The sequence below is a fragment of the Haplochromis burtoni genome, unplaced genomic scaffold, assembly GCF_018398535.1.
Source record: "Haplochromis burtoni strain Fernald_Lab_line unplaced genomic scaffold, NCSU_Asbu1 Contig_42, whole genome shotgun sequence".
Classification (NCBI taxonomy): domain Eukaryota; kingdom Metazoa; phylum Chordata; class Actinopteri; order Cichliformes; family Cichlidae; genus Haplochromis; species Haplochromis burtoni.
This window is the reverse complement of record NW_024582403.1, coordinates 1569649-1592826: the sequence shown is the minus strand read 5'-3', so window position 1 is coordinate 1592826 and position 23178 is coordinate 1569649. Positions and strand designations below refer to the sequence as shown.

The 23178-nt window shown below is 40.7% G+C and overlaps 1 protein-coding gene across 1 annotated transcript in view; it reads left to right on the top strand.

The window, feature by feature from the left end:
• agbl4 (AGBL carboxypeptidase 4) overlaps positions 1–23178 on the top strand; it is a 335409-nt gene that overhangs the window by 60197 nt on the left and 252034 nt on the right. The gene's annotated exons all lie outside the window — the stretch shown is intronic.

Below are 23178 nucleotides of genomic sequence, written 5' to 3'. Positions count from 1 at the left end.
CTGAGAGATGTAATTTCAGAGTTATTTGTTTGCATTAAGTTTCGTGAAACTGGCTTAACGTTTGTTGTACTAAGCATACTGCTTGTTTTAATAGTAAAAATATCCACACAGAATGTACGCATCCTTCAGTGAACATGGAGAACAGCCATATTAATTGTGTAGATTAACACGCCGATGTACCATTAACAGCTCCCCCAGTCACCGTCTTATCATAATCAAAACTAAAGGTTTTCACAGGTTTCCAGCTTTAACCATTTGAAAAGGCTTTTTTAAGAGTTTGTATTAGATTACTGATTGGACTTCCAGTAATCTTTTTGAAACTAAAAAAAGAGCTAAAAAGCTATTAATTATTCATCTCCCGGCGGCTGGTGGTAAAGACGAGAGGCACTCTAGGGTTTCCATCAGCTATTAGTAAACAAATCAATGCTGCAGGCTGAGCTCCTTGTCAGTACAGAGCTATCTGCCCTTTACCATGACTTTCAAGTGAAGGCCAGAAAAGGACCTACATCAAAAACTGCCTTTTGAGCAAAAACAGAAGCATGCAAGGGGAAAAATGAAAGTTTATTCATTAAGCCGTCAAGTTTGGTAAACTTATGCATGAATCTTACATGCACAAACTGCACATTTAATTTATTCACGGCAATAATCTACAGTAATTTGTGAGAAGAGTTGTAGTTAGATTACCACTTCAGCTGGGTTGGTTCAGCACATTATGTCTCTGTGAGCAGTCTCTCACGAATTTGTCATGACCCACCCAACAATAGGTATTTGATGTAATCAAAGAACACAGTTTGAAGCCCCTAATCCAATTTCTTTGGCAAGATACATTGTAATTTGGTATCGTTATAATTATGAACTGAATTGTGAACTGTCTGTAAGGGAATTGAATTAGCTGGCAGAAGAGGAGTAATATGATTGGGAACTGGGAGAAATCAATACAGCACTGCTCGTCATCTCAAAGTTGACCTGAATCCTGCCTGAATGTGTATCTTTGGGGGATTCAGCTTAATTCAATCTGGTGGAGCTAACACGCTCCCTGTCCCCTCCACATGGCTGACAACAGCTCTGTCTTGATTTAGACTGCTGGGTAGGAACCCTGCTGGGGGAAGCAGAGCTGCGAGGAAAGTAGCTGCTGCTTGATGTTCTCCAGCTGATTATATAAAATGCAGTATATGTAGACATGTAAGCCCGCATGCCACGCCTCACACTAACTGCACAGCGCTACATCTCTGCATTTGACAAATAGCCCTTCCATACATCCTCAGCTGCTTTGACGAATGATTCTACAGTATAGAGATTCTCATTCTCCTGGGTGAAGCCCACAGTAATAGCTCCACCCTGATGGAGGTAGTTGCCTGACGGGAGATGGTGAATGCGGCAACTGCTGCTGCCACGACCACAGCGGTTTGCTCTGATGGATGAGGCAAGAAAACCTAAAGTGCACAAGTTGTGTATGTGAATCTGCCTTAAAAAAAAATCCAGGTAACTACAGAATCATGCACATTTTATTTCCACGTTTCTTCATATTTACTTCTTACTCTGCAGGCAGTGGTGTACTATAGGTTTATTTGTCTTTCTCTCAGTATTTTTAAATGCCCATATTAACTTAAGGGATACATATATCACGAGTAAAAAGGTCACAATTCAGTTGTTTCGTTTAAGGGAAAAGGGCTGTGCCGTGTGGAGCTTGACATTCCAATACAACCTGCAGCACTCACTATAGACCCTGATAAGAACTTGATAGGTAGCTAGAGATGCTCTCCAATAACAGGAGCAGATGGTTTCTTGCCATTATTTTATCTTTAAAGATAAGAGTAAAGAACCTAGGTTGTGCTGTAACTATGTAATCAGAGCCAAGAGGAAAAAACACCTCTAATGCCAAGGAGAGCCCAATGTCAAGAAAATCAATATATCCACCCCCTCCCAAAATCAAAGCCTTTTTCTCCTCCCTGCACTCTGATAAAAGCTTTGTCTGTTGCGTAAAAATCAAAGCAAACAAAAGCCGGCATCAAACGCGTACAAAATGCTTAATTATTTTGTTTTATTTATGAAATCTGTCCGTTCTGTCTAGACTCGGCTGCACTGTTACACACAAGCAGACCGTTCTTTCAATTGGGAAGTGTCTTTTATTTGAGTGAGTCTGATTTGATTGCGCACATTGTGTTGTTTGTGAGAGAGGCTCGTAAAGGTTATACAGTCCGGTGAAATGCTATCTCATTCGCGAGCAGCAGAGGAGCATGTCGCTGGAGCCAGGTATAGAATGGACTCGGGAATCAAATAACTCCTCCTGTCTTGTTATTGGGGATGCGCTGATAAGATGGGCTAGGGGAATGGTGAAGCAAGATTACTAGGCTGTCTTTTAACAGACTTCCTCGTGACGATCAGCCATTATACTTATGCATACTCATTGTACTGCATCAGCTTTGTGAAAAGCACCTCAGCCTTTTGCTACATTACCTATACTGCGCCCTGATTCACTGAGCTCTGTCTGTTTTGACACCCACTTAATTCCCATGAGGTTACTGCAGATCCTTCTCTTCTACGCTTAAGTGTGTGTATGTGTGTGCAGAAGGAAAGCAAAGGGAAATCATTGCTAGCCTGGGAGAAGTGAAAAAGCTATTCAACAGGGGCGCCCACGGTGGCAAAGCCATTTCCAATAATGTCCCCTTTCTGCAACAACAATTGTGTTTAACCCCAGTGGCTTCAGCTGCCCACTATTTGTCATCCCACCTCTTCTTCCCTCACCTCCTTCTGTGGCTTTACATACAGAGGCAAAAGCAATGAAAATATAGTTTATGACTGCATGGCTCATACATTGTCTGACTCATACTGCTGTTCTATTTTTCTTTTTTTGAGAAAACAGCAGGAAACTGGTCAAAACAACGCACTAGGAGCTGGTTTTACAGTATGTAAAGCATACTGTAAAGCAATATGGAGAATCACGGTTACTTTTGATTCTTTACAAACTTGAATTACCTTCGTTTCTGTAATTTGTACTATTTCCTTACTAATAGTAATACTATGCTAATGAAAATGTTCATCCTCTTATGGGTACCTCTATTTGCTTCTTTTTGCAATCTCTCTTCCACCCCCGCGCTCTCTGTAACTTTGCTGGCGAGTTGTCTGTAGAGGTGATTTATCTCTCACTAAGGTCCCCTTGCATTCACACACACACAGACACACACACACATACTCAAAGACACATGCAACAACATGTGCACAGACATGCGAAACACACACATGCACACACAGGTAAGGGTGCATCCTTTAATTACAGTTTCAGTCAGAAGTAATTAAAGTTTTATTTCTAGTGGGACAGCTCAATACCCATCCCCCAACACAGAGACACCAACACAGATGCTGAACCTGCTTTTGTCTTTTTTCCTCCATTTCTTTGAGGTTTTAGTAAGAACAAGTTTATTTCCAAGTCGCTGGATATCACTTTTGCAAAACACTATATCTGGATTTATTACAGATATGTCTTTGATAGCTCAATGTAAACATTTTTCCCCTCTGTTTTTAATTAATACGAGTAGAATTTTCTTTGCAATATCAGAAAAGAAAACACAAATACACAAGACTGAAAATATGTCCAGGCAGTCCAGATTTGTTTGGCTCAAAATCATTAAGTTAAGTGCTGCTGCTTGGATAGCAGAATTCACAGTCTACTACTGAAAGTTTTTCCCTATTTTCTCTGCCCGCTGGGGGTTGTGAATAAGATATGTAGGATTGAAGGAACCATGGTGAGAAGGAGGAGACCTTGCAAAAGGATGAGACGATGATTTGTGGAGGAACAGATAGGCTTTGCACTGTAAGCTGGGTTGAAGAGCAGATTTGGAAGCGGTAAGACTTTTGTGTTGTCATAGAGTGCTGACAGGGGCAGCGAGCTGAGAGTTTGTGCGTATTTATATGTATGGCTGTTTGAGCATATTCAGGGTATGTGTTTATATGTTTGAGTGTGTATGTATGGCACAGATGGAAAGACTTCTCAGGGATTATTGTGTAACTGGAGGAGAGAGGTGGTAATTGCATTTTAATTACAGTGTTGATGGTTTTCTGCTCTGCCAGATGGAAGGTTCTTTAGATATAAGCCCAAAATAAATCAGCCCTTAGGTGACTAGTTACCTGCTGAACTGGGTCTCTACCCTTGCCTCGGGTCACAGGTGACGATGATTAGTTTATGCTAGTTAGGATTCACACAGGACTCTGTGCCCTTATTTAGTTGCTACAACCAATATATATCCAAGGTCATATTACTTCCGATCACTTCACTTTAAATAAATATCACCAGAAATCCAAGGTAGTTTTGGATACATAACCAGAATAATGCCCATATTATATATTTCTTATCATAATTGAATCTATTTTTCCCTCGTTCTGCAAAATTTGGGACCCCATGCAAAAGGCACCTGGGCAGAAACAGTTCACACACCATCTCAGTGTGGCAGCCGACATCCTGAAAGGGAAACTTAAACAGAAAATTAATGAAGCTGAAGCTACACAAAGGTGTGTGTGTGTGTGTGTGTGTGCGCCACCCATGTTTTCCTAAATACACAAATAAAAGATGCTGTCTCTCCACTGAGTGTTTCATTACTTGGATGGTCCCAGACTCTATTGTCTTTGACTGGAGTTTGTGGGTTTCAGTGGGATAAGACTGTAGCAGCACCAGCTTCAGGTTCCAGATGAAGTGACCCTCCAGCTCACAAAGTACCAAAGAGAGCGTACCATCAGCAGCTGCAGTCACAGATGGTGGATTTAATGTGTTAAAGTAAGGCATAATTCTTACAGCAGCATCCTGATGGGCCTTAAAGTAGGGGAAACAGGAGACAGGAAGAGTCAGTGCAAAGTTGTAAGAGGTGACTGGATTCTCAGAATAAGAGCGTAGAGATTGCTTGATGGTTTAATGATCCCATTGTTTCAGATGGATGTAAAAAAAACCAAACAAACTACAAAATACTTGATGACCACTGTGACGCTACAAAGATGTGTTAATAAATATTAAATACTGAGCTCTGAACGGGTCAGAAATGTGTTTGTATTAGTGTTTGAATCAGCTTCACACAACTTAGTCACACACACATATATAATTCATTTTCATTAGTATGTGTGAACCTTTATTCATTCACTGATGCAGGCATATATTATCATATATGAATACAGAGAATTTAAGGTGACTGTACAGCAGACTGACAGGGAAATTCTGCATTTTATGGTTTTCAGGTTTTGGTTTATTGAACAAAGACCCAGACTTATTTAATGTAATTTATCCTGGCTACTAAAAGTCATGGATTTCAGTGGATCGTTATATTTAGTTGTTCAATCTAGTTGCTGTCAGTTTGTCAGTGTGGCCACAGAAAAAAAACGTTGTGACATTGAAACTCTTTTAAACTCTGCCATCTATGAAAATCAGTTTTTGTTTGGTTTAGATTCGTTTTTTTCTTTTAATTCTCTGTGCTTAAAAGAGGACAGGGACAGTCCCTTTAAAAAAAAAAGGTTTTCAGCACATTTCAAATCTATACAAAAATGTAAATTCATCAGTATCAGTATTTGACATGTTATCTGTTATTTTTAAATAACTATCACAAAGATATTCTAAAATGTGTCAACTGTGGGAACTGTTATTTTTAAAACAGGCTCTTTTTTCCCCCCCGGTGCTCTTTGTGTATATCTAATGGTAGTGGCAAGACATTTTGCTTTACTAGCACAATAGCAACTTTATGAGAGTGACCTTTGGCAGCTTGCTCATTGAGATCAGTGTGCCAGTCCTGAACTCAAGATCTCACCTTCTCAGCTTAATGAAGCAAATATGTCTGCAGTATAAAAGCCAGAGTCAGCGATTTTAGAAGTCGCTGTTACTGTCAGGGTCATTTGTTTTTATAATCTTGACTTTTCATCATAAAGTCACACTTCATTTTCATTATTGCATAATAGCCCATTATAGTCATCTCCAGTTGAATTTTATTACTAATTCAGAAGTGGATTGTGTGCGATTTTAAAATGTGCCAGTAGATATTTCTGTGTGAAATGTGAACACAATGTGAAGCAAAAAAAGTCAACACTTCTCAGAGGTGCAGCTTTGAGGGTATAGTTTAAGGTCAGGTGAAAGAATTTAAGGTCACCAATCAAGGTGAGTCCCCCAGCTGTGTGCTTTGTGACAGGATGACCCTCACTGAGCTGTATATGTGGCACGACCAACAGTCAGTCCTCTTGTCCTGTAACTTATTTTGACCTGTGGCTGTTTTTCGCTCCCCATCCCTCTCCTTTGCTCCATTTTCTTTTTTTTCCTGTACTACTTCCTCACTCTCTCTCTCTCACTTCTTTTCTCTTTACAAACTGTCTGGGGAAGATAAAGCTGGCTTGATAAGCTGACTTCCATCAAAAATGTTCCCCCCTCTAAGGTGCAGACCCGTACCTCAGAGGAGAAAATGTATTTATATACCATTTCCTCATATGCCTGCTCCCTGTATGGCAGCGACCTAATGAGTTTTTTGATACAGTAACAGAAAACACCTGCTCTCTTTACCTTTTTTTACGGTTGTATTGCAAATTTCAGCAATGGCTAGGACATGTAAAGTGTGGTATGGTTGTATAAGGAGCCAGTGAGATGCTTTTACTAGAGATGGACCGATCCGATATTATGTATCGGTATCGGTCCGATACTGACCTAAATTACTGGATCGGATATCGGAGAAAAATAAAAAATGTAATCCGATCCATTAAATATCACGAAAGCACCTCACAAAACTTGCAACACGCCGTAACTCACCTCAGAACGTTAGCACGTCGGAGCAGTATGCATCACGTGATAGAGCGGCTGTGGCATGCGGGACCTGTGGTGGTCTGGATAGCATTTGGAGCTTCGCTAGCAACCCGGCATTTCATCTCCGACAAAGTTATCCCCGAGAGAAGTAAAGCAAGTGTGTAAGTCCATCTCTGAATGTTTGTAAAGCATTCCTGCGTTAAGCTTAACGAGCGACTGCCTCTCGCTCTCCGGCTGCTACTTCAATCATGAAACTGCTTAATGATCAGCTGATCGGCTTTTCTGTCGCGAGTCCGTGTCTCTTGTTTGCTTTTGGCCCACTTTGCACCAGAAAGAGGAAACCAGTGGATAAACAACAGCAGCACGTTTAAGCTTGATCAGCTGTTGTTAGAATTTATTTAATATTACTTTCTACACCAGGATCTTTTTCTACGTAGCTGACGCTGGTAACTGTGCAGGGGCGGATCTAGCAAATGTTTAGCCAGGGGGCCGATAGGGCATTAACAGGGAAAAGGGGGCACAAAGACATACTTTTCTTTCTTATTCTCATTTAAAATGTCTAGCTTTTAATAAATAATTATTATCTTGACACCCAAAGTTTTAATCTTGATGTAAAATGAATAGAAGTCATTATATTAACTGTACCCTAGTAAGCTATAGTACTTTTTCCTTTGGGAAGGTACCATCTGTGCAGTCTGCAATTTTGTTGAAGAAAGATGTTGAATCTATTTATTATTTCTTGAAAAATAATTGATTTCTGTGCATTTTTTTCACACTGCATCAAATTAAGGTTGATTACGTCGATTAAGCATCATGAGGTGGAGCGTGAGGGGTGGTTCCCTATTTTTTATTTATTTATTTTTGTTGTTGCTGGGAGTTGGAACCCTATTAGTTAGGTTGCTTAATATTTACGCTAAGTACTCTTTAAAATACCAGAATAGGGAGGATGGTGTAGGTTTAAGTTTATTAGATTGATCAGTATTGCTGAACTATGAAATTTTTTTTTGCATACAGGTATAACAGAATAGCTTTAGTGTAGTTGTTGTTTTAAACTTGAGTATGAACTTATACAAAATGCAGCAAGATATTTAAAAAACAGTTTTGTTGATTAAAAAACACTATATCGGATTCATATCGGTATCGGCAGATATCCAAATTTATGATATCTGTATCGGTATCGGACATAAAAAAGTGGTATCGTGCCATCTCTAGCTTTTACCACCTCTTACAGCAGTGATACACATTTATTCTGGCTCAATAATGTCATTTTATTCTCAACAGTAGGGTTTATCAAAGATTTTTGCTTATGCTTTAAACCTGCAACTACTTTTAACCTTTCAATTAAGATTACTCAGAAGCACCTTTGCTGTTTGGCGTGACTGTGGAGCATGTGTATGTGTATGCACGGACATTAAAGGTAGCACTAAGGTTGTAGACTTAATGGTATCCGCACGTGGGTCATTTTAATAAATTTGCCAATTATAGCAGGATTTATTTTTATCTAGCCTCCAGCCAAAATCATTGCTGTTGTGATATTTTAAGCACATTATTGGCTTTGGCTTCACCCAGTGTGGAAACCATCCTGTGTCATTTGCAGAGATATTACCTGTGTGGCTTGTAGTGTGGTAAAAACACAATGGCACCTCTGACAAAATGTTCCCAGAATTAGATCCACTGACTGTACTGATTTTCAAAGCTTAAAAAAGGCAATAATAAGCTGGCACATAATTATTTTCTCTGAACGTTAGTTCAGATGTTAGTTCCAACGTGATTGTTGCAAAATGCATTTTAGACCCAATAAATTAACATGGGAAATATATAACTTTGCATTCAAAGTATTATGTTATTTGAGCTCTGCATTCCTTTTCGTTTCAGCCTCAACAGATAATCTGTATGTGTTCGTATTAGTAGCCAATAATAAGCCAGTTTATTAGGTATATCTTGCTGCTACTGCTTTGGCCCCTCTTTGCCTTCAGGACTGGAAATATTCCTCACAGATTTTGGCCAGTATTGACATGTTAGCTTCATACAGTTGCTCTAGATTTGGAGCATCGTCCGACTGGAAACAGCCACCAGAGGATGGGTACACTGTGGTCATAAAGGGATGGACATGGTCAGCTACAACACTCAGGTAGGCTGTGGCTGGATTGGTGCTAAGGGGCTCAAAGTGTACCTGAAAAATATCACCCACACCAAACATCAGTGTTCTTAGCTAACAGGAGTGGCTGCTGGTGTGCCCTTCTGCTGCTGAAGACCGTCTGCTTCAAGGTTAGGCATTGTTGTTCAGAGGTGCATACGTACCTTGGTTGTAACAAGTGGTTATTCAATTTACTGTTTCCTTCCTATCAGCTTGAAGCGGTTTGGCCATTCACCTCTGACCTCTGATTTGCATCAATAAGGCCTTTTTTTTATTGAGATCTTCTGCGAGCTGAATATTTTCTCTTTTTAACAATTCTCTGTATTTTCTATTCTCTGATCAGTCTCACCTTTCTTCCCCATTTTGATGTTCAATTTGAACTTCAGCAGGTTGTTTTGACCATCTCTGCATGGATAAATGCACTGAGTTGCTGCCATGTCATTGGCGGATAAGATACTCCCAGGTGTACCTTACAAAGTGCCTGGTGAGCGTATATAGTGAGGGTATTTTACTCAGTTTGGAGTACAGAGTTGTGAATGAAAAGTCTTACTTCTGTTCTATTTGAGGGAGTGTGCATATTTAGTTGGATTAAAGCTGCTGGCCTGTTTGTGTGATGTCTGCTAACGCATAGCTCAGTCTGATCTGCTTACTATTGACTAAAAGTCTAGTAATCTGTTCACGGTGGAGATGAAGCATTACATGAAATCCTGCTGCCTCAGGAGTTGAACTAACCAGTTACCTAGTCTTCCAGTGAGTAACACTGTGCAAGATGCTGGGCCAGCTCTAATTACCTTAACACAGAAAAGAAGTTAGTTTATAATAATTAGATTTAAATTCATGAAATGTAGCTGCTGTGTGGTAGAGCTGCCCTTTAAAGTCAGTGCTTCAAATCATCAGTTGAAAGTCTGTGTTTCCACTCAGATTCTTTCAAATGAGCATTATCCACATGACCATTGTCTTTAACTGAGAGATGGCACAGACAATATTCCTCTCACTTGTCCCTTGATTCTAGTTGTGAACAAACTGGCGATGGGTTTGATTCAATAACTGTTTGGTATTTCTGACTAAGCCACGCTGGTGAAAATAGCTGGAAGGCAGATTGTTTTGCCCTCTGTGTGATGCAACGTAAAACCTATGAATACTAGGACTCAGTAAAGGTGCTTTTTCACAGAACAATAAGTTGTTTGTCTGCTGACATCAGGAGGAAACATCTCTACCAGTATATGGCACAGTTTCTATTTTTCTCAGTCCCATCTTGGTTTGAGATTAGATTTTTAGAGTTACAAAAATTTTGCGTCAGACAGTCATTATCAGTGGGAGATTTCATGTGACCAAAGTGCAAATCATTTAAAAACCTTAATTATTTTTCTAGGCTGTTATTAGTGTGATGGTCTGCTATGGTTTGGATAACTGTCGCACTTTTTACCAGTTATTGCTTTAACTATTAAGGTAGCAAACAAGAAAAGAAGAGCACAGTAGAGGAACGATGATGGGATATTGTTGATAACTCAAGAATGAGGCAATGTAGGATTTTCAAAGTGATACCAAAGTGATACCTCTACAAAAAATCTCAGTGTCCTCGATCTCAAAGTCAGAGGTCAGACGTCACATTTTCTGAAAATCTTGCAAATAACCATAATAATAAAATAACGAGGCAACGTAGGATTTTGAAAGTGATGCCATAGCTGCATCTACTACTACTAGGAGGCTGAGGGGTAGCACTGGCAGCCACCGGTGTTTTTCCTACTTGAGAAGAGTTTAGGTTGACAGAGAGACAACGAAACACTGCATTTCCCCCCTGCTATGTGTGACCTGCGTTTGCACAGTACGGTGGGTTGGCTGCATATAAAGCTTAACTATTTGCTAGTAGGATCTTTGAGACTGAGCAGCATTCATCATGAGTCAAATGGCTCCTTGCGGACATGTTAGTATTTGAGATTATACAAAATGATGGCCTCTTGTGTGAACAGGCTCTTTCCCTCTTCGTCTTTTGCCTTCTTTCTATCACTTTCTACGTTCTACACATGAACACACTCTTTTGTGTGCGCACATATGCACAAATGCATTTGCATCCCTCGCCTGTGATGTGCCAGTGGTTGTTGATAATGAGATTCCTACAGGATGGGAAACTCCAGGGAGACTGACGGCCCACTTTAAACACTGCAGTCTCCCTTTTCACTCCCGTGAGACGCAGAGGATGAAAGGACAATGGGAAGAAGAGTAAAGACAGACTCTGTCACATACATAGACACATATACACACATTTAAAAAAATAAATAAATGTGGGCCCTGTGGTTTTACTGAAAAAATAACACAAGCGATTGTTGGCTGCTAAACAAAAGAGATATTTGTTAGTCTTTTGAGTAAATCATAAATAAAGAATGTCTCTTTAAAGTTACAATAAATGCAGGAACAAGTGCAGAAGAAAATTCACTGTATTGTCAAAGTACGCATGTTAATTGATGTGCACTGTCCCCTTTTAATCAATAAATGGTAGCTAAAGTGATAATCTGTTTTTGTCCTTATGAAATGTCTGTATTTTTCAGTTGAGGCATTTTTATGTGTATATCTGATCACACATATATATAGAGAGAGTGAGAGATCTGACTGGATGTGTTTCATCTATTTTGTCTCTGCCCCGTCAGAAAGAGGATAATTACACTCCTTTTGCTGCCGTGTCTGGTTGTCTACTCATAGTTATGCACGCGTTTCCAGAGTGCTCAGAGCCCCTGTAACATATACAATATATCTCACATACACAGGTTTGATGAAGTACCTGGTGCCACAGAGGACAAACAGAACTCATTTCCTGTGACTGCCTTTGGACCTCATCTCTATTCTCATATCCTCCCTTTGCTCAGAATACAATAAAGCCACTTTATGGTGCATCCAGAGAAGCATGTTGTTGCTTAATGCATTTTGCTCACAGTTCTTTTCAGACTGTGACACTCATCTAGCCTTTAACAAGACAGACACGTTTCTGGCAGCAGACTGTTTGGAGCTGTAAATAATTTGTACTGTAAACAGTGGGTCTGCCATGGATTTAGTCTGTATGAGCACCACAGGTTTGTTATTCCATTAATATTATGGCAGTACTTATAGACCACCTTTTGGCAGATGAATGTACTGTACAGTATTTTGGAGTATATAGAAACCATTAATACATGCAGTTTAAAAATGTATGCAGTTGAAGTTGTTTAATTTTGATGTTGTTGGTAGATGCCAAAGTTTTCTGTCAGTTCAGACATCGTAAGACAAGGGAGCTAGAAGTAACGTAAGACGATTGGCTGATTGGTGTTTTCCTCAGTTTTAAGTCATATTCCCAATACGAGGTGTGCAGTCTGAGGTAATAATCCTGTCTAAATGGAAAACATGGCTTGGTCATAATCCAGCTGCCTCTCAGTTCCCTTAGTGTCTTCGTTAAACAATCTACCATGGTAATGAAGTGCTAATCTGCTCAGCTCTTTACACAAAGCATCTGCGTGTCTCCTAGAGGCAGAACAGGTACACAGCAGAGTTGCCTTTTCTTTGTTTGCCTGTTGCATTTCAAGTGAAAATGCACTCTAATGCACAGAGCAGGCATAAAAGTAGCTGTAATCATTAGGGTTGGAACAACAGACGATGCCATCGTCGAAAACGACAGGGCTGTGCCCCCTTGATACACACCCTCACATAACTAATATAGAAAAATATATTTATTACTGACTTCCTGTTGATTACTTGCTGGGATTCCTCAGAGATCCAGTTGAGCTGTAGAACTGATGAATATGTTTTTTTAAAGAGTGTCAGCCAGAGAGTTTTAAAGGGCAGACTGGGTTTATTGTAATTGCAGGGTTTTTCCTGCTATAGAAAGGCTTAATGGCTGCACTCAAGTGTTTTTGCAGAGTACCTTAAGCCAAATAAACACAAAAGGTGATTTTAAGAAGGTAAATTCTCGATGGGAATGGCCTAAAAATCAACAGTCACTGCTGTAAACAGTGTTTGCGTGATTAGTCCTGAAATTCTCCAAATTACACATCCTAGACAGGATCTGGACCTGCTACATCATCACAAAAGCTGGCCTCTCCAAAGGGGAAGATTTCAAACGTTCAGTTAATCCATGTATACTTTCAGTAAATCTCAAACATATTTAATAAGATGAATGATTGAAGAGTTAACTTGGTTCACCACTCTCTGAAAGACTGTGCAGGCAAGTATTTAAACAACTTAAGAATAACATTTGTCTACATGTCATTTTGAAATATATTTCACACATTGTTATCAAACGATTCATCCAAATACCTTTTGGTACACAGGGGACAAGACACAAGAAATCCAATGCTAAACTACCAACTGCTTCAGGCACTAGGTGGAACTCCACAAAGGAAAAAATAAATCAGGAAAACGTATTTTAAAAATTGCTGCTTGGCCTTAAGAAAGAAAGTGCCAGTGCTAGTGAACACCTTCAGCGAGCTGAAACTCTACTATGCAAAGAAAAAATATTTAAACAAGTTCCTGAAATGTTGCCATTTCCTCAGGGCCCAGGCCCTTTTTAAAATGAACTAAGAAAAAGCAGAAAACTTTCCTGTGGTCTGATAAATCAAAATTTAGCAGGGTACATCTGGACAATAACAGATAAGCACCATACAACGTGTTATCAAAATAAGCATTTGTGACAGTCTGTGGGTGTATTATTGCACATAGTGTGGGTCAACAACTTTCTGTACATAGAGTCACAGCGTGACCCTGCAGCAAGACTTGGGCCTCTTGTGGTCCTGATGATGGCATTAAAAACCAGATCTGGCTGGATGAAGATGTTAAGCTGTGTGATTTTGCAAAAGTTCGGCCACTTATTAATGGCACCCACAAAAGTGGTTTTTCGCTCCACCAAATCAAAAATACAGGACAAGTTTATTACACGGTGAGGTTTAATTTGCTTGGGAATGAACTAGTTTGTTGTTTTTGTTTATCAAATGGACAAAAATAATAGCAAACTAGACTGCGGGTATGGTTAGAGTCGGTGGGGTGACACAAACTCAATGTCTTACCTGGAAGCAGACCAATCATACTTGCATGTGTACTCACCCCCAAAGCCCCATTTTAAGCAAGAAAAAAATGGAAAAATATAACAAATGAAGCCCCAAACTGTTAAGTAGCTAAAATCCTCAAGGAAAATGGAGTAAAATAATTGCTTTCAGCCATTTGTCTCCTCGGCTCCCTACTGCTCACAAAGTGTTCTTAAAAGACGAGGCGATGACACGCAGTGGTAAACATGCTCCTGTCAACATCAAATTCCAAATGAATTTATTTGCAAATAGTGCAATTTTTTAGTTTCAACATTGTGTTATTTTTAGTTAAACATCCATCCATAAACATTTCTCCTGCTGAATTGGGTTCAGCGCTCCAAAACAACAGTCTAACCACAAACATAATTCCTCCTATATGTCCTGCACGTGTCATGGAGCCTCCAACCAGTAGGACATCCCCAAAATACCTCACCTAGGAGGGTTCCAGCACGTATACATGTCAGATGTCTGTAGGTGAGATGGGTGATGGGGTAGTCACAACCCTCGTCCCCAGACTCGTTCCATTACAGGATGGCTGTAGTTAAGGAGGTAGAGCAGTTGTTAATCGACAAGGTTGGTGGTTCTGCTCTGTATGTTAAATATCCTTGGGCAAGATACTAACATGCATCCATTGGAGTGTCAATGTTAGATGGAAAGTGCTGGTGAGAATGGGTAACTGACACACGTTGTATAAAGTGCTTTTAGTTTATACAACATGGGTTTTCTACCCAGGTAGAGTATAAAAGCTCAATATAAAAAACAGGACATTTACCATTTACAGAAGGTGTGTCAGTGGGATTGAGGAGATTCCTTCCATTGCCTGGCTGTGTCCTCATTTGAGGTGAGCAGCACACTGTCCCCACTGTGTGCTGTGTGAACAGGAAGCCGCTTCCCCCAACTGAGATGCCACAGTTGCCCCAAGGACACTTGAAATTGTGGCCTAACCAAACTCCTCCAACACCCAGGTTTTTGCTTCAGTTACTATCCCCAGCCTTCCTCAGGGTACTTTCAAGACTCTACTGGAGGTGAGAAATGTAGGTCTTGCAGTCTGGGGCCTTCTGTCTGGGGGACAGCATCCAATGTAATCTCACTACATGTTTGGGTCCAGCATACTCCACCATTACCTGTTCCAGTTTACTACCAGGTGGTGATCAGCCAACTCTTTGAGCTCTTCTCCCCTTTTTCCTGGAGTGTTCAAGACAAACACCTGGAGGTCTGATAATACAGTCACAAAATTGATCATCAACCCTTTTGCCTGAACGTGGTGTTTGTTGTGAACAAACTGTGGTCAACACAGAAATCCAACAACTAGCTGTGACCCTGACCCTACCAGGGGCAGGCTGCCCTTGACAATGAAGCTACTGGGCTAACTAACCCCCTCACCACTACGACAGTGGTCAATTAGGTTTTTTTCTCAGTCAAACAACTTTTAAATTATTTGAATACATGGCTTTTTGTTTTCATGTTTTAATTCACATGTTATACAGTAGTCTTGATTTTTGAAACCCCCAACCAAGCGCTAAGATCCAAACCTCAGACACCACCAAGCCCTCCAAAGAAAACCTTGATTACATTAGGCCCACTTGCTTGGTTAACTAAAAGGAAAAAGGTGTCTTACTGTGGAAAAAAGGTAACTCTGTTTTTGACAGTTGTGCACAGTGAATAAGCTAATTCAAAGAATGACCTGCTACCCTCACCATGTCTGGTGGAGTCATATTTTAGACCAGTGTCAGATTCTAAATCCTGATAGCATTGCCTGATTTTTAATAGAACATTCTATCTATCAACAGCTTTTCCAATCATTTTCCGGGAGCAACACATACATTTCATATTAGGCTGCTGTGCACCGTAATCTGTGGCATTAGCCGTCTAACTATATTAATCCATTTGCACTTTCCCCTGTTGATTAGAGCGCATGTGAAATGTGACGGTGGTTGGCTGGTATAGGGCAGCAGTTGCCTGAGGTGGCAGCAAGAGCGTGAGGTTTCATACCCAGCCATGTCCACATTCAGATCATGATTTATTACCCTCTTACCACACACGCACACACACACACTTGTGCATAAGCCTACCTTTAGCTATAAAGATATCGACAAAAGCACAAACACACACGTGTGCAATGTCTGGCATTTAACAGTGCTCACAAAAACAAGAATAGAACAACAACAACGATACGCGTGCAGCACATGAATCCATACAGTATGCTCAAATGCAAAGTGTCACGTGTCGGCATTTACGTTTGCACTATAATTAATCATACTCCCAATGTGTGCCTTCATGTGCAAGTGTACAGCAGAATGCCAGAAAGCTTCTGTTATATTTTAAACTTCCGAGTCTAGAGAAAGTGCTAGCACGTGGTTGTGCAGTATAGCGCCATTGCATCAGAGTCAGTTTCTATGTGTTTGTAAGCTCATCTGTGGTAAGCAGTAAGTGTTCGTGAGTGTGCCAGTATCACTGTGCACACTTTAATATCCCAGCAGAAAAATAGAAGTTGGCTGATAAGAGAGCAAAGAGAACGGCAGAGAGAGATCAGAAATCCCATACAGTTGAGAGCACTAGTCCATTGCAAGTGTGGCAGAGGTCATAGTCAATTTCAAAAGGAGCAGGTCTTGTATATTAGAGTCTGGAGAGATGGGAGACCCTCCTGCTCTCTATCATAAAGGGCCTGCGCCAGAGCAGGGCCAGATGTGATCAACATGGACCTTGTGGAAATCCCTACTGAACTGAACTATCTTATTGAGGGTCTGCAAGAACAATAGCAGCAGAACATGTAGTCTAAGCCTTGCGTTTCTAATCATTATCCACAAACCCACAGGAATCGCTCTCGAAAGCTTAGAATAGAAACGCTGCTCTGTGAAAACGTACACATAAAACATACCGCGGTGCTAAAGCGGTATAAGCACACAAAACTGTCTGCGAGCATGGTCAGTGATGGCTGCCTAAACCTTACCCATCAATGTAATTAAAGTTACACCGTCCATGTTCAGTGTAATGAATTCGTGTTTTTCCTTATTAGGCAGTAGGGTTTCTTTTTGGGGTTAAAGGAGCTTAAGCTATGTTAGTTTTTCACTATTCAGATAATACTCGGCATAGTCAGAAGCTTTCACTGTTTGGTTTGTTCTCACATGGAGACACAAAGATAAAATAACACTTGGCACATATTTTAACATTAACATTATTAAATACTTACTCTGTTAACAGCAATGTTAATTTAACACCTAATCCTTGACTTGTGGTAATATCGACAACTAACCAGTGGGTTGGACCTGACTGTGTTAATGACATCTGACAGTCCCTAAATTAGGAGGCTGAAATCTGTCCACTCTAGCCGGTTGGACTGATGTCAGTTTCACTGACAAGCTACTTCAGAGGCATACATCAGAGAATAGACAGTGCATAATGAATGGCACTTGGAAAAATCTGATACTTTTCTTTGAGTTATAATTTCAACAATGTGCAGGCGCAGTACGAAAACAGTTTGACTGAACAAAAGTTGTAGGTTCAAGACAGACGAGTGTGGCATATCCAAACACCACTCCTACACTTCTTTTGTCAAAACCGCTACAAGAAGTTAGAAGTTGAGTCATAAGACTATGTTGAGCACTTGATTTTTTAACAACTGTGCTGTGTTGGTTTTGTTTTGTGTTTTACATATGAAACAGATGCTTGCTAGTTTCTTCTCTGTATCTACAAATGCTGCCATATGGGTAATTCAGTAATTAGTGCAACTGGAAATACCAAGCTAATGGGCAAACTTGGGTTTATTTTAATTAATTCGCTACGATGCTATTGTATTCTGTTAAGTTACACTGAGTTGATCAGTAAACTAATTTTTTCATTTAGTGAAATTATGAGTTTACTGCCAGCATGTCTATGAGTGTGTGTTCTGCCTTTCAGCAGACTTCGCTGTTGGTTTTCTCTGATGGTGTTTTCCCTTTGCTCTCTGAATTAGAATAGTGACCTCACCAACCAGTTAAATGTTTTAATAAATGAATATGAAGCACAGCTCAGCTCGAGTCATATTGAAACTTTGCTCAGTACTGCGGTAACTGTTGGAAAGAGCTTGTTTTCTTCTATCTATTCTCGAGCATCATTGTGGTGCGATGGGTAGGTGGCTCTGTATTGTAGGGGTTTATGTTTTTGTTTGGTAAGCAAAAAGTTGCCGGTTCAATGCCAGCTGGAGATTCCGATGGCATTGAGCCTGGTTCTGCTGGAGGTTTCTTTCTGTTAAAAGGGAGTTTTTCCTTCCCACTGTCGCCAAAGTGATTCCTCATAGGGGGTCATATGATTGTTGAGTTTTTCTCTGTATTATTGTAGCAGCTACCCTACAATATAAAGCGCCTTGAGACAACTGTTGTTGTGATTTGCTGCTGTATAAATAAAATTGAAAATAAAAATTGAATTGAAACTCTGACAAATCAAATCTGCGGCGCTACCTGCTGTAGTGACCCCTTGTGATTAAGTAGTGCTGATCAGTTATGGCAAAAATCACAACCCTGATTGTTTTGGTTAATATATGCACTCACTAGGTGTGCCTTACTAGCTCCGGGTTGGACCCCCTTTTGCTTTCACAATGGTATAATTTTTGTGACGTTGTAAGTTGTTGCTGGATACATTACTCAGAGGTCTGGGTCCATATTGACATGATAGCGTCGCACAGTTGCTGCTAATTTTTTTGGCAGCAAATCCACAATAAGAGTCTCCCGTATACAGGTATTCAACACTGTCTCTCTCCAATTTTATCCTCCCACCTCATATTTGTTTCATGGTAAAATCACAAGTCCAGCTCCCTGACTCTGTAACCTCATCATTTTTTGTTCCCCCCTTACATCTCATCTTACCTACAGTTAAGAAGCTCTGGAGAATCACCTCGTAACCTGAGTGGCTACTTGACACATGTGGGAGCAGGTGTTTGACATTGTGACGTCCGCAAGCCTAAATCCAAAGTCACCATAGCTCACAGTAGCGAGAGTGCTATCTAGCTGTCAGTCAGTGCTGTGGTGCAGGCAGGCACACAGTCAGTGGTAATTGATGTGAGTGGAGTTGACATCCTGGGCAGAGCGCTTCAGGTTGGTCTCTGACTGGGGCCGAGCAGCCCATCATTGCCAGTTATTAAGCAGCTTGCGCTCTGCTGCACTCACTCAGAGGGGAACAGCCTGTCTCTTGCTGTTTACATATGAATGTGTGTATGTGAGAGGAGTGCGGGATGTTGGGGTGGTTGTGTGTGTGGGTGAATGGGTGTCTGAGTGCGTGTTAGCAGAGAAGAGGGAGCCAGAACACCAGACCCTAATAGGTTCCTGAATCAACTGAGTTCATACAAGAACACAGGGCAGTCAGCGGTCCTTAAATAAACTCTTAAGTCAAATCCAGTTTTCTTCTAGAGGGATCAATAGTTTGTAACTGCTACACTTCGCTTTTTTATCTTTGTGATACTTGACTGACGGTTGGCCATGGTGAAGTTGTAGGGTCACGCCAAAGGAAGCCGCTCCCGAGTTCAGGCTTGATTGGCTCTCTCCGCTGTCTGTGCTTTTCTGGCTGGCTTGTTGGCCAGTTGGCCCACTTGTTAGCTGACTTGATATTGTTGGCTTGTGTGCTTTACGCTGCTCTGTTAATGTCCTGATAAAGCTATCTGTGTTGTGCAATGTGCTGGGACATCTGCCCTCTGCTGAGCCTGTGTTGCTGCTGCTGCACTTTGAGTTCTTTTATTTTCTAGTTTGTAAAACTGCTTCATACACTCAGAAGAAAGGCGCGTCTCTGGATGTTTGCATTTGTGTTGGTGAGGGACGTGCTGTGGTCATTTTAAGTGCACGAGTACCAACCTTGTTTTAGTTGTACTGTTTCAAAGTTTAACTTTCTGCTTAATTTTATGATTCACGTGCACTTCCAAGTCTTCTAGTGTCAGTCAAGTTTTTTTTTGACTACTTGTGTTACACAGTGTATTAGTACAGCATAGTTTAACTCCATCTGATTTTATTTTGCACGCGATGGCCTAGTTTAATTGATTTATAATTTCCTCTTAGTGTGTTCTTTCATTTATTGTTTCTGGGAAGCACATTATAACGCTCATTTTGGAAACTGCAAATAACAAATAAACTTTATAGTTATTATATTGGGTTTTTTGGGGGGTTGCATTTCTAGTTTTTAGCGCAGTCTTTAAAGAAAAAGGGTTTGAGTTTTCTCCACCCGAGCCATATCTGGTGCTCCTCTTATGCGTCAGTAATTTCCCACCAGTGTTTTAATTCTAATCACTGCACTTTGGTGACATTTTACAACAGAATAGTCGTACAAACAGCTGTCTAGTTTTGCGAACACTAATTACCACACACACACTCCCAGATGCCCCATAATCCAAGTTCACATTTGTGTCTCTCCAAAGCAGCGCATAACTCTGTGAATGCTGTCATAAATAGTGAGTTATTACAACAGCTGCAAATAAATTTTCTTATTTGACAGAGTGGTTCATTTTTGTGCAAACCATAGCTTCAGTTCAAAGACAGTTGTTAGACGTTAACTTAGTGGTTGTGGCATTTCTGCAGAAAATGAGGACTGAGGTTCCACTAATGGATTGAAAGGTTGGAAGTTTTTAATGGGTTGGGATTTGTACCTTGCACCTTGACCAGCTGCTAGAATCTGGTAAAAATGTTTTTGCTTTCACCTTTCTAAATCAGCTTTATTATTAGATTTATTAGATTTTTCCCCTAACATTCTGTGATTTGCAGTCATTTTTTCCCTTTACGCCCAAACAGAGCTGTCCATGGTCCTGAAACATTTTTGTCAAAGCTTAGGGTTACTCTAAGTTGCTCTCCACACTCAGATAATGATCCTAACCTTATGAATATTAACACAGACTTTGCCGTACTGGAGGAAAGCCCAGGATTCCTTCATGAATATTAATGAAGGGTCCCACAGGATCGTCTGAAATCTCCTCACTGGTTTGGTGCCCTATATTCAAAACTACCTGCTGTGTCAGGGGTCTGCACAAACATTGCATAACAGGGATGTGTTCACAGTGTTTATAGCAGCAAGTGGGAGAAGGCATATAGGGCTATGTCTTTATAGTAGGCGGTGTAGTGGGTAGTTTAATACTTTAGTTTGATCCTGGCCACTGTGTGCCCTTTAAACTGTCCAGGGTGCTGAAATGCAGGCCCTAGCTTGGCTGCCAAGGGAACAGTGAGCACCCCCTGATGAATACCGCGATGGTCTTTCCCATTGTAAATCACAGCACACTCGGTGAATATTAATGCTGGCACCGCGATTAGCTTGAGGAAATATTCATGGCTGTTCCAGTGCTCTGAGGCACCCCAAAGAGTCAGTGAGTAATATGATCCGCTCCAAACACCTTTCCACATGGTTCCTCAGTTTATGTGGTGAGAGTATAATCAAGTTGTGTGTAGCCAAATCTGCATCAGTTATGCATGGGAAATATGTCATTAGATTTACAATGATAAAAGTGGTATAGACCAGAAAATCAAATGCACTTTTAAAGGGCAAGCACACCCACATACACCAGCACACATTTACGTAAACTGTGCATCTGGTGATGACAGATTCGGTGGCTCATCTGGGCCCGGTGGAGTGTGAAGAGCCACCTCTCCCTTGCTCTCTTTTTCAGAGACGCACTGACTGCTGTGGTCTGGGTCTTGGCTGCAGATCTCAGACACTGCTCCAAATCCTGTCAGTCAGCCTCTGCTGTCCTCCATGGTTGAGAGAGGCAGGACAGCAGAGCAGATTTCTCTGTGTTTTTCTACACTGGTGAAAGCAGCGCCTGCCAACACACATCAGCACAGCAGCACCTGAAGGCAGTTGACTCCCTTTTCATTACTGCAAGCCGAACAGCTTGTTTTGGGAAGGATATGTTTTGTGCGAGCCTGTGTTCGCATGATTGGATAACAGGCTGTTATCAAAGGAGACAAATTCAGATAGATGATCTACGGTTTTGCAAAATATCTTACAAAGCAGAACAATTGCTTTTTGTTATAGGAGCTTATATTTTGAAACTCTGCAGAGGTGTAATCATGCTATAAATTTGTTGTATAGCAAAGGCAAAAGCTACATATTATACGTTAAATGAGTTGCTGTGCACACCATGAAAACTAAAACAAAGAAAGCGCCAACGTAACTCTTGTTTGTAATAACACTGAAAGGTGACATCGTTATTGAATGGCTATCTTCTTATGAATTCAGCATCAATTTCTGTTTTCACCAAAATGTTCTCATAAGATGATAAGCATTCAGACATGAATGGTGAGTGTTTCTTATTAGCTTTAATGGCAGCAACTGGCCTACTGATGATTCTTTTTTTTCTTTTTTGGTACACAATCTGGTTTCTCCCCATGCCCAATTATTCTTCTTCTCCACAGGAGGCCTGGAGGAAGAATTCAGGACTCTCTCCATGATACATTTCTTTCTATTTCTGGCAGCCGATACCTTTTGTTTTGCACGCTGTCGTTCTCTGTGTCTGTGTGACTCTCTCTAGTCTCTCCATCTCTCTCACACTCCTCCTTTTGCTGCTGCGAGGAGCCTGACACTCTAAGGAAATCAACTTTTCTGTCAGAGTTTAGATAAATATAAAACTACACGGAGAGCCAACAAAAGGAGAGACTCCTTTTAATGGTACCTCTGTGGTCTTTATTCTCACTCTCGCTCCCTCCATCGCTTTTCTCCTCAATGTCCTTTCGATCCATAATTGGAAATTTCCTCTGCCTAGCCCTGTCGGAGTGAGGGACAATGTGGCATCCATGTTCTGTGGAGCATGGTCGAAAGAAATAGAGCATTGTCTCATGTAGACGAGACAACTATGGTCTGGGGACTTATCTAAATTGAATATCTGTCTTGTTTTTTAGGCTTATAATGAGAGTGACACACAGAGCACGGGGGTCTTTCGCACCACTGACAGCCATGCTCTCTTTGAAAAGTTGACAGATAACATGGAATAAGATACATGAAAGTACACCCACTGTGGGAATATTTCCATCCAACTGTGTATTATTACCCAAAACAATGTTTACACCCAATTACAGACGGGTTTATCATGTGTCTGTGTTAGTTAACCCTTTAAAGCCGGTTGGAGCGGGCACGCTCCATTTTGTGTAACTATTTTTAAATCCCTGTAGAACCGGAACCACGTAAGCTAGCTCAATAATTTTTTTTGCATATGAAACCGGAGGAGTTGTACTTACATCTTATGCCATCAGCTTGTCCTAGGTCACGGTTTCCTTCCACATATAGCTTTGCAA